Genomic DNA, 9,299 nt, shown 5'->3' on the forward strand with positions numbered 1-9,299 from the left:
TTATTCAACAAGGAAAAGAGAATGTAAACCTGTAAATTAACAGCGAAAAGATTGTAGATCTTTTTCAATACTGACTTAAACCAAAAAAAAAAGTCTTTTAAATTTATATAACAATTGCGGAAAACTGAAGGCATATAGGATATTTGGTGATATTTTAAAATTTTTTTAACTTTGTTAATGTGACGATATTGTGAGTGTGTTTTTGAAACAAAATACAGGCCAGGCTTGGTGGCTCATGCCTAAAACCCCATTGCTTCAGAAGACTGAGGCAGGAGAGTCGCTTAAGGCCAGGAGTTTGAGACCAACCTAGACAATATGGCAAGATCCCATCTCTACAAAAACATTAGCTGGACATGGTGGCATGCACCTGTAGTCCTAGCCACTCTGGAGGCTAAGATGGGAGGATCACTTGAGTCTAGGAGTTTGAGATTAGAACAAACTATGACTGTGACACACTATGCAGTTCAGCCTAGGTGACACATCAAGACCCTGTCTTTAAAATACATAGGTGAGTAAATAAATAAATAACAGAAATACAGCATTATGGTTATAACAAATTTTTTAATTTTAAAAAATAAAATTATCTGTGGGAGATTGTTTCCGGGAACACTCCTTGGATACCAAAATTTATGAATGCTTAAGTCTCTAATATAAAAATGTGGCTTAGGTAAAAAAGTACAGTATTTGCATGTAACCTACACACATCCTCACATATACCTTAAATCATCTCTAGATTCCTTATAGCTAATATAATGTAAATGCTATATAAATAGTTGCTATGCTGTATTCTTTAGGAATAATGACAAAAAAAGAATCTGTACATGTTCAGTACAGACAAAACCCCTCATTTTTTTCTGAATATTTTCAGTATGGTTGGTTGAACCCACAGATGCAAAATCCATGGGTAGGAACCCACGAACACAGAGGGCCAGGGCCAACTGCTTATTATACATTATCTTAGCCAGTTCTGGCTCTCATAACAAATTATCATTGACTGGGTGGCTTAAACAACAAACATTTATTTCTCACATTACTAGAGACTGAAAGTCCAAGATCACAATGCCGCCCGAGTTGGGCTCTGCGAAGGGTCATCTTCTAGGTTGCAGATAGGTGAACTTTCCTTGTATCCTTACATGACAGAGGGCAAGCTCACTCTCCGGCCTCATCTTAAAAGCACAAATCCCATTCGTGAGAGCTCCAGCCTTATGACCTAATTACCTCCAAAAGGCCCCACTTCCAAATTCCATCACATTGGGGATTAGACTTCAACATACAAATTTTTTGTGGATACAGATATTCAGTCCAGGCCAGGTGCAGTGGTTCACACCTGTAATCCCAGCATTTTGGGAGGCCGAGTTGGGTGGATTACCTGAAGTCAGGAGTTTGAGACCAACCTGGCCAACATGGTGAAACTCCCTCTCTACTAAAAATACGAAAATTAGCTGGGTGTGGTAGCAGGCACCTGTAATCCCAGCTACTCAAGAGGCAGAGGCAGGAGAATCGCTTGAACCCAGGATGTGGAGGTTGCAGTGAGCTGAGATTGGGCAACAGAACAAGACACCACCTCAAAAAAAAAAAAAAAAAAAAAAATCAGTCCATAACATGAATTAAATTGAATAAAGTCAGATATTTCATTTAAAATTATCAGGTTGGGGGAAGAATTGTGTGAGAGTATAGATGAAATAATAATGTTCAAGAGTTTATAATTGTGGAGTCTGAGTCATGAATACATGGGACTTTATTATATAGTTATTATTTTTTATATATTTGACATTCTCCAGTAATAAAAAGTCAATTCAAAAGTTTCAATTATCTGGGTTAAAGACATTTTTGGATGTAACTATTTGATAATTCTTCCTATTTCTTGTATGATTTTTGTACTAGTCAGGTTTTCCATTGCTTCTACAGTCAATTTTTGGTAATTTATATGTAATCCTGTGAGGAAAAGAAATGGATTCAGACAAAATTTTTTGTACAGAGAGAATGAAACCAATTAAGTCTGCTCTGTATAGAAGTTAAGACTAAGCAAGCCTGGCTGCAGAAAGAACAATTATGCCTGACCAAAAAAAAAAAAAAAAAAAAAGGAATTTCTTGGTTACACCTGAAAGAAAACAAGGAGAGTGGGAGAAAAAGAGTAGAGATGGGAAATCAAAAGTTGGTAGAAAACTATGTAATATGAAATTGGACCCTTTCCCATTACTCTTGTAATGAGCAGAAATAGTCTGTAAGAAATCAAAGGCTTCACAGTAATAGCTGACATCTAACGAGCACTTACTATGTGCCAGTTACTCTTCTGAACACAGTACGCACATTAGCCTATTTAATCCCCATTACAACTTTATGAGGTAAAAATTATTAGTAGTACTGTTTTCTAGATGAGGGAATTAAGGCTCAGAGATGTTAAATATTTTTCACATGTGACACAGGTACAAATCCTAGATTCAAACCCTTGATTTAAAGACAGCATGGCTCCAGGACCTGTATTTTTTAGCCATTATATTCTAGTACAGGAGTCAGAAACCACTGCTCATAGGTCAAATATAGCCAGTGACCTGTTTTGTATATCACAAGAGCTAAAAAAAGGTTTCTATATTTTTAATGGTTGTAAAAATAAGAAGAGGAAAAGGAAGGAAGAGGAGGAGGAGAAGGAGGAGGAGAAGGGAGGAGAAGTAGTAATGCCAACAAAAACTAAAATATTTGTCATCTGGTTCATCACAGAAAAAGTTTTCCAGCCCCTGATCTCCTGCCTTGCTGTAGAGTGGATATAGTTTGGATGTTATTCCCTCTAAATCTCATGTGGAACTGTAATCCCCACTGTTGGAGGTAGGGCCGGGTAGGATGTGATTGGAACATAGGGGCAGTTTACTCATGAATGGCTTAGAGCCATCTGCTCGATGCTGTCCTCCTGATACTGAGTGAGTTCTTGTGAGATCCAGCTGTTTGAAAGTGTGTGGCATCTCCCTCTTCTCTCTCTTGTTCCCATTTTGCCATGTGATGTGCCTGCACCTGCTTAGCCTCCTGCCATGAGTAAAATCTCCTTGAGGCCTCCTTCAGAAGCCAAGCAGATGCCAATACCATGCTTCCTGTACAGCCTGCAGAACTGGGAGCCGATTAAACCTCTTTTCTTTATAAATTACCCAATCTCAGGTATTCCTTTATAACAATGCAAGACTGGCCTTATACAAGTGGTTTCCATGTAGAACAAGGAAAGGGGGCAGATTGATCCATGCTGGATATTGATGGGACAATAATGACAGCCTAAGTGGATGCTGGAATGTGGATGCTCAGAAAAAATATAAAAAAGACACAAAATCCCTAAGCATGAGGAAGACTTTAGACTGTAACAAAGAACAGAAGTCAGCACTTGAAACAAAATTGACCAAATATCTGAGGAGTACAATCTATCATGGATATAAGTGTTATATATATTTGTGGAAATGGTCTCCCTATAAGTCTCAAAATTACTTGCAGAAAGTATTTTGAAGTATTATATTAACTGTTTTAAGTCATAGTTGTAGTTACATACCTCAGTAAATGTTTGCATATTTTAACCCATTTTTATTTGTCAGATATTTGTATATTTCAATGATTTTTCCAAAGGAACTGTTCTCAGAATTAGTGTCAATTCTATATATTTTATACTTCATTGATATTTTGTGATACTAATGTATATTTCCCTTAGATTTTTTTGTAACTTCGTTCTATTTTTTTAAATAGCTACAGAACTTAAGGCTATACATTTGCCACTATGTACAGCTTTGGTTGCCTACAGAATATTTCAGGTGGAGAATTGTAATACTTTTTTGTATTATTAATGAAGTTACATATCCCATTCACAAAATAGGTCTTGAAAAACATGAAGAATACAGACACTATACAATAAAGAAAACTCTAGTCGATGATTTTAAAACATAATATATGACAAATAAAAGTATATGACCATAAATGTAGTTTAATCAAGGTATGGAAGGCATATATAAAACTAGCAAAATTGGCCATGAGCTGATAATTGTTGAAAATGGGCAATATTTAAACTATCATAGACATTATTATATTCTCATTATAGTTCCTTATTATAGTCTCATTATAGTTCATTATAATATTCCCTTAACTTTTGTAAGTGGTTGAGATTATCATTTTAAATTCACTAAATAGAAAAGTTCTAAATTTTCAGGTTGGTAACATTTGGTACAGATACATGATATGCTGATTTTTTTCTTCAATGAAATAACAAAACTACATGGACAAATTTGTGGCTTATGATCTCAACCAAACACCATAGCCAAAATCAAAACACAGATACCTGTCAGGGTTTGGAATTTTATTCTACTCATAATCTAATAAGAGCCTGCCTGTTTTATGGATATTGGCAGAAGACACAAGACTCCTGGGTACAGGCGTCCCATCATTATTCATGACACAGCAAGTAGCATAAGCATCATGTTGCATCGGGTCTCCTTGTTCAAAGAACAAGATGATGATGAGGGGCCTAGAAAGATGCAATACATACAATGGATTGGTGTTGCAGCCACAAAACACTGAGCTTGGGGATTTACTGTTTCCACAGAACACTGAGCTTGGGGATTCACTGTTTTCACAGTAAAGTATAAGAAAGCCTGCTCTTTAAACTCACATGTACCTATAATCCACAATTATGCCATAATCCAGATTCAGCAATTATAAAGTCTTGGACAATATTGTTTCATCTATATACTCATTCACTTCTTGCCCCCTCTCAAACTCAATAATTTTTAAGCAAATACCTGACTTTATACAATTTCAATCCCCATGTTTGCTCTCTGAAACACAACCCTGAGAAATGGTCTGGGTAAAAAGCAGTCAGGACCTCGCATTCTTGGCACACCCAGCAAAAATGCACACAAATACTCAGGGCCCATGAAAGATTGTCTTTCCCATCAATCCTCCCTCTATCCCTATGTGTATTGGCTTCTCATAAACTTTCACATAAGTGTGTCACTCTGAATAATTTGACCATCAGAGATAGAACTAAACCTGTTCAATTTGTCTCATATAGCATTTAATTAAGGTTATTATCAAAAAAAAAAAACTCCAAACAACAGAATAAAATTAACCTGCAGTATTGGCCTCAATCATTCCTCCTAGGGCTCTGCACTCAGACAACTGTCCGAGGGGAGAACGGGAGACTTTATTTCAGACAGTCAGGACATAATCTGGCCTACAGCCAGTCTATTATCCATTGCGACCAATGCAAGGTAGTTTACATTGACCTCCTGATCTTTGGTGTCATTGTCAATAATTACAAGGGGCATTAGATAGAACAAAAATCAAACACCATCCCCAGTAGAGAGACATTCTGTGGCCCATTCTCAGCCACATACAAATGTATAACCCATACAGGCACAGGTAACTCCTATTAGGATTTGTCTTAAAGTGAGATTTGAATCAGCATTGCCTCAGTTTGGTTAAGTCACATGGGTAAAGTGGTTGTAGCCCCCTTTGCTATACATGGTATAACCCAAGACTTCTCAGCATCAAAGAGGCATAGGAATTTTTAACAGAATGAAACCATGTTGCACCAGTCTATGTGTTTATATATGTGTAAAGGGGGTCCATGTTGAGAGCTGCTATCGATGGCATCAGGCACAGCAAAATAATTCAAGAGAAGTCATGTCACAGATTGTCAGCTGCAGCTGCGGTTTAACTCAGACCCCAGTGTTGGATCTGGGAGGTAAAGATATTAAGTGCCCCCACCCCTGTACCTCCAGAGTCAAAGGTGTTCCTGCCCCAGGTACCACGGTTGTTGCTCTTTTTCGGTGCCATGAAATCAGTAGATCCCAGTCAAGTAATTGCAACTTCACCTTTTTTCAATCATCTACTTACATACAAACCTTTTCTCTGGAAAGTTTAAGTGCAAAAAGGATGTGGAAAGCAGAATAATGAGCCTTCAAAGGTGGCAAAGATGTCATACATAAAATGGCAAACGGGACAACACATATGTTATTAAATTAAGGATCTTGAGAAGGAAAGATATCCTGGATTATTGGAATGAACCCAATGTAATAATAAAGGTTTTTATAAGACAGAGGAAAGATTATCAAAGTCAGAAAAGATGTGCAACAGAGCAGAAGAAGAGTTGTGAAGATGCCATGTTCCTTGCTTTACAGATGGAGGAGGGGGGCACAGCCAAGGAATACATGTGTTGAAGCTAGAAAAGGCAGATAAATGGATTCTCCTCAAGAGGCTCTAGAAGAAATGCAGCCTTACCAACACCTTGATGTTAGCCCAAAGGAACCCATTTCAGATTTCTGACCTCCAGAAGTGTAAAATAGTAAGTTTTTGTTCTTTTCAGCCACTATGTTTTTCATAGGGGAATTCAGCAAGCAGTGTAACAACCAGGGGACCATTGTCTTCATACGGGACCATGTCAATCCGAAAAGAGAATCCAGGTGAGTGAATCAGAATCGATTTTAATTCCTTCCTATCTCTTTTGTCTACACTGCTAACAGTAGGAGGATATACAAATCACTGGTCTAGGGTCGCTCTAGGGTAAAGAAAGATCCATTGTGTCCAAGAATGGTTAGTACAGAATTCTAAATTTTCAAAACGGGCCTATATCAACCCTTGTCCTTTCATTTTGATTATTATCCAGAAAACAACCCCTGGCCATTTACTGTCTCCACGTTCGGGAGACAACCAAATTTAGTGACCATACTGTTGTACTAGTCTTTACAGGAGAAGGTGAGAAAAGTGGAGTCAGAAATCTTTTTAAGTCAGTTTTTGAGGAATCCATTTCAATATTCAGTAATATCAGATGCCTGCAGATGGAGCATGGAATTGAATTCTTGATGACTGGCTCATCATTGGGCGACCTTTGTCACAAAAGTGGCACCATTGTCAGGCTACAAATGGTCCAGAAAATCAAACATATAACACAGACGAGTCTCACGAGCCACAGAAGTACAGCCAGAGTTAGCTGATTGAACTGGGGAAAAGTATCAAAAGCAGTGAGACACCACCAGCAGACAGAAGAGGAGGTCAAAGTTCCAATGTTGTCAATGTGCCAGGAATGGACAGAGTTCAGATCTGTGCAATGTAACCTCCTTCACCACAAGACCAGCTACCCAGTCCTTGACAGGAGTTTCAAGTCTGGCACATGGTGGTGGCTTCCACATTATAAACATATAACCCTTTATCTTGTGCCAAGTCGATGATATCTCTGTGGTCATGTCTAATACAATTATAGATCAACATGGCAGTGGAAATGAGCTGGACATTTCAGGCTAAATCAACAGCTTGATTTCTGTATGTCTTACTGGAGAATGGGTTCTTAATATGAACATCATCTAACACGAATGGCCTAGGTATTTTTTCATCAGCCATGGCTTATTTCCACAGTTCATTTCCTGAGAGAGAAGTATCTTTGATCTGTCAGTCTATAGGCTTGTAAGCAACTGACTATATAGCAGACCAAATGGCTGGATCATTGGCAATATCTCAAGAGTTAGTAAAAATATAAGTTTTTTTGTGGGAAGTATTGGGCAGAATTATGGGAATGGTCTTAAATTCTTCCCATTGAGTGGACAAGCACATCAATTTTCAGGATGGCATGTATAGAGCAACAGCTGACAGCTATAGCAGCCCAGTGGACACCAACAGGCTTCAGCTTAGCCAAACCATCAGCAAACCAGGCCCAGGCATTGAGAGGAACACTGTGAACCAAGGGTCTCATTGATCCGCTGGCCTTACTTCAAGCAGTGTCATGAAAATAGCTTCGCTAAAATGATCGCTGCCACTCTTCATTTAAACTGAGATGCTACTGGGGACAGACCAACCCAATCCTTGAATATTACAATTTCCATTTGACAACTGAGATATATTAAGCCTTTTCCTTATAGGTTGTCAAATCTGAGCTAACCCACTCCAGAATGGAGACATCAGGCTGCAGAGTCACAAAGTTTCTATGGGTCAGCAGTTCCACTTTTTGGCTCATATCCCACGTGGGTCAGTAGCTCAGCAACAGGACAATAGCAGCCCCCATTTTTAAAAGAGATGTACTTGGTGCTTGCATCAGTTGTTACTACGAAATTGCCTCCTGAATACTGCAGCCACTACGTTTTTAAAGCTGTGATTTCCAATTCTTCTCAGGTTTTATATTCTCTTTGCTAAGCTACTGGGAAGGGGATAGAGATTACCTTTCCACATGCCACAGTCCTTGAATGGAAGAATTCCTCTGGGCTTCATGAGCATTCACAATATAAGCACATACAACATGAACACCAATTATACATTCATTAGTGAAAGACATAGCAAATGGTACATTGGATTGGCCCTAAAGATCCTACAAGGTCACATTAATTTTCCTCCCACACGGAGAAAAACGTTGCCCAAACCCCATCAGTTGAATCTGGAACATGTTTTCTCCCTATGGCAGAGTTCAATATTGACATTTACGAGTGGTTAATTCTCTGCCTGGGGGGCTTTCCCAAGCACCGTAGGAAACTTGACGGTATCCCTGCCTTACCCACTAGATGGCAGTAGAACTCTTCCCCACCCACCCCCAGCTCAGTTGTGTCTATCAAAAATGTCTCCAGTCCCGGCCCAGTGGCTCATGCCTGTAATCCCAGCACTTTGGGAGTCCTAGGCAGGCAGATCACCTGAGAACAGGAGTTCGAGACCAGCCTGGCCAACATGGCAAAACCCTGTCTCTGCTATAATAATAATAATAATACAAAAATTAGCTGGGTATGGTGGCGGGTGCCTGTAATCCCAGCTACTCGGGAGGCTGAGGCAGGAGAATCACTTGAACCAGGAGGCAGAGATTGCAGTATGCCAAGATAGTGCCATTGCACTCCAGCCTGGGTGACAAGAGCAAAATTCAGTCTCAAAAAAAAAAGGAAAAAAAAAAGAAAAAGTCTTCAGACTTTGTTACATGTGCCCTGGGTGGGAGGAGAGGACAAAATGACCCTGGTTGAGAAACACTGTCCTATAGAAATATGGACCGAGAAGTCTAACAGGCATAGCAGGGCTGTAGTGATAGCTGCAGGAAGGGGGATGCAGGTGAGGAGAGAAGATGGCTTTTTTTATCCTTTTCTCCAAACCAGGCTCAGTGTAAATTCCCTTGCACCCTACAATCCTCAGTGCCTTTAGATATCATTGTGCCCAGCACCCTCTCCATTCATGAGACTGCGAAGGATTGTGATTTGGGCACCTATATTCAACAGAGCTAAAAATATTTGAGTTCCTCCCCTCCTTCCGTTCCCCAGCATATCAGTATTTCCTTAAAGCAGTTGAGGCTGGGGTACAGAGGAAGAGAAGGG

This window comes from Saimiri boliviensis, chromosome 2, assembly GCF_048565385.1.
Source record: "Saimiri boliviensis isolate mSaiBol1 chromosome 2, mSaiBol1.pri, whole genome shotgun sequence".
NCBI classification, from domain to species: domain Eukaryota; kingdom Metazoa; phylum Chordata; class Mammalia; order Primates; family Cebidae; genus Saimiri; species Saimiri boliviensis.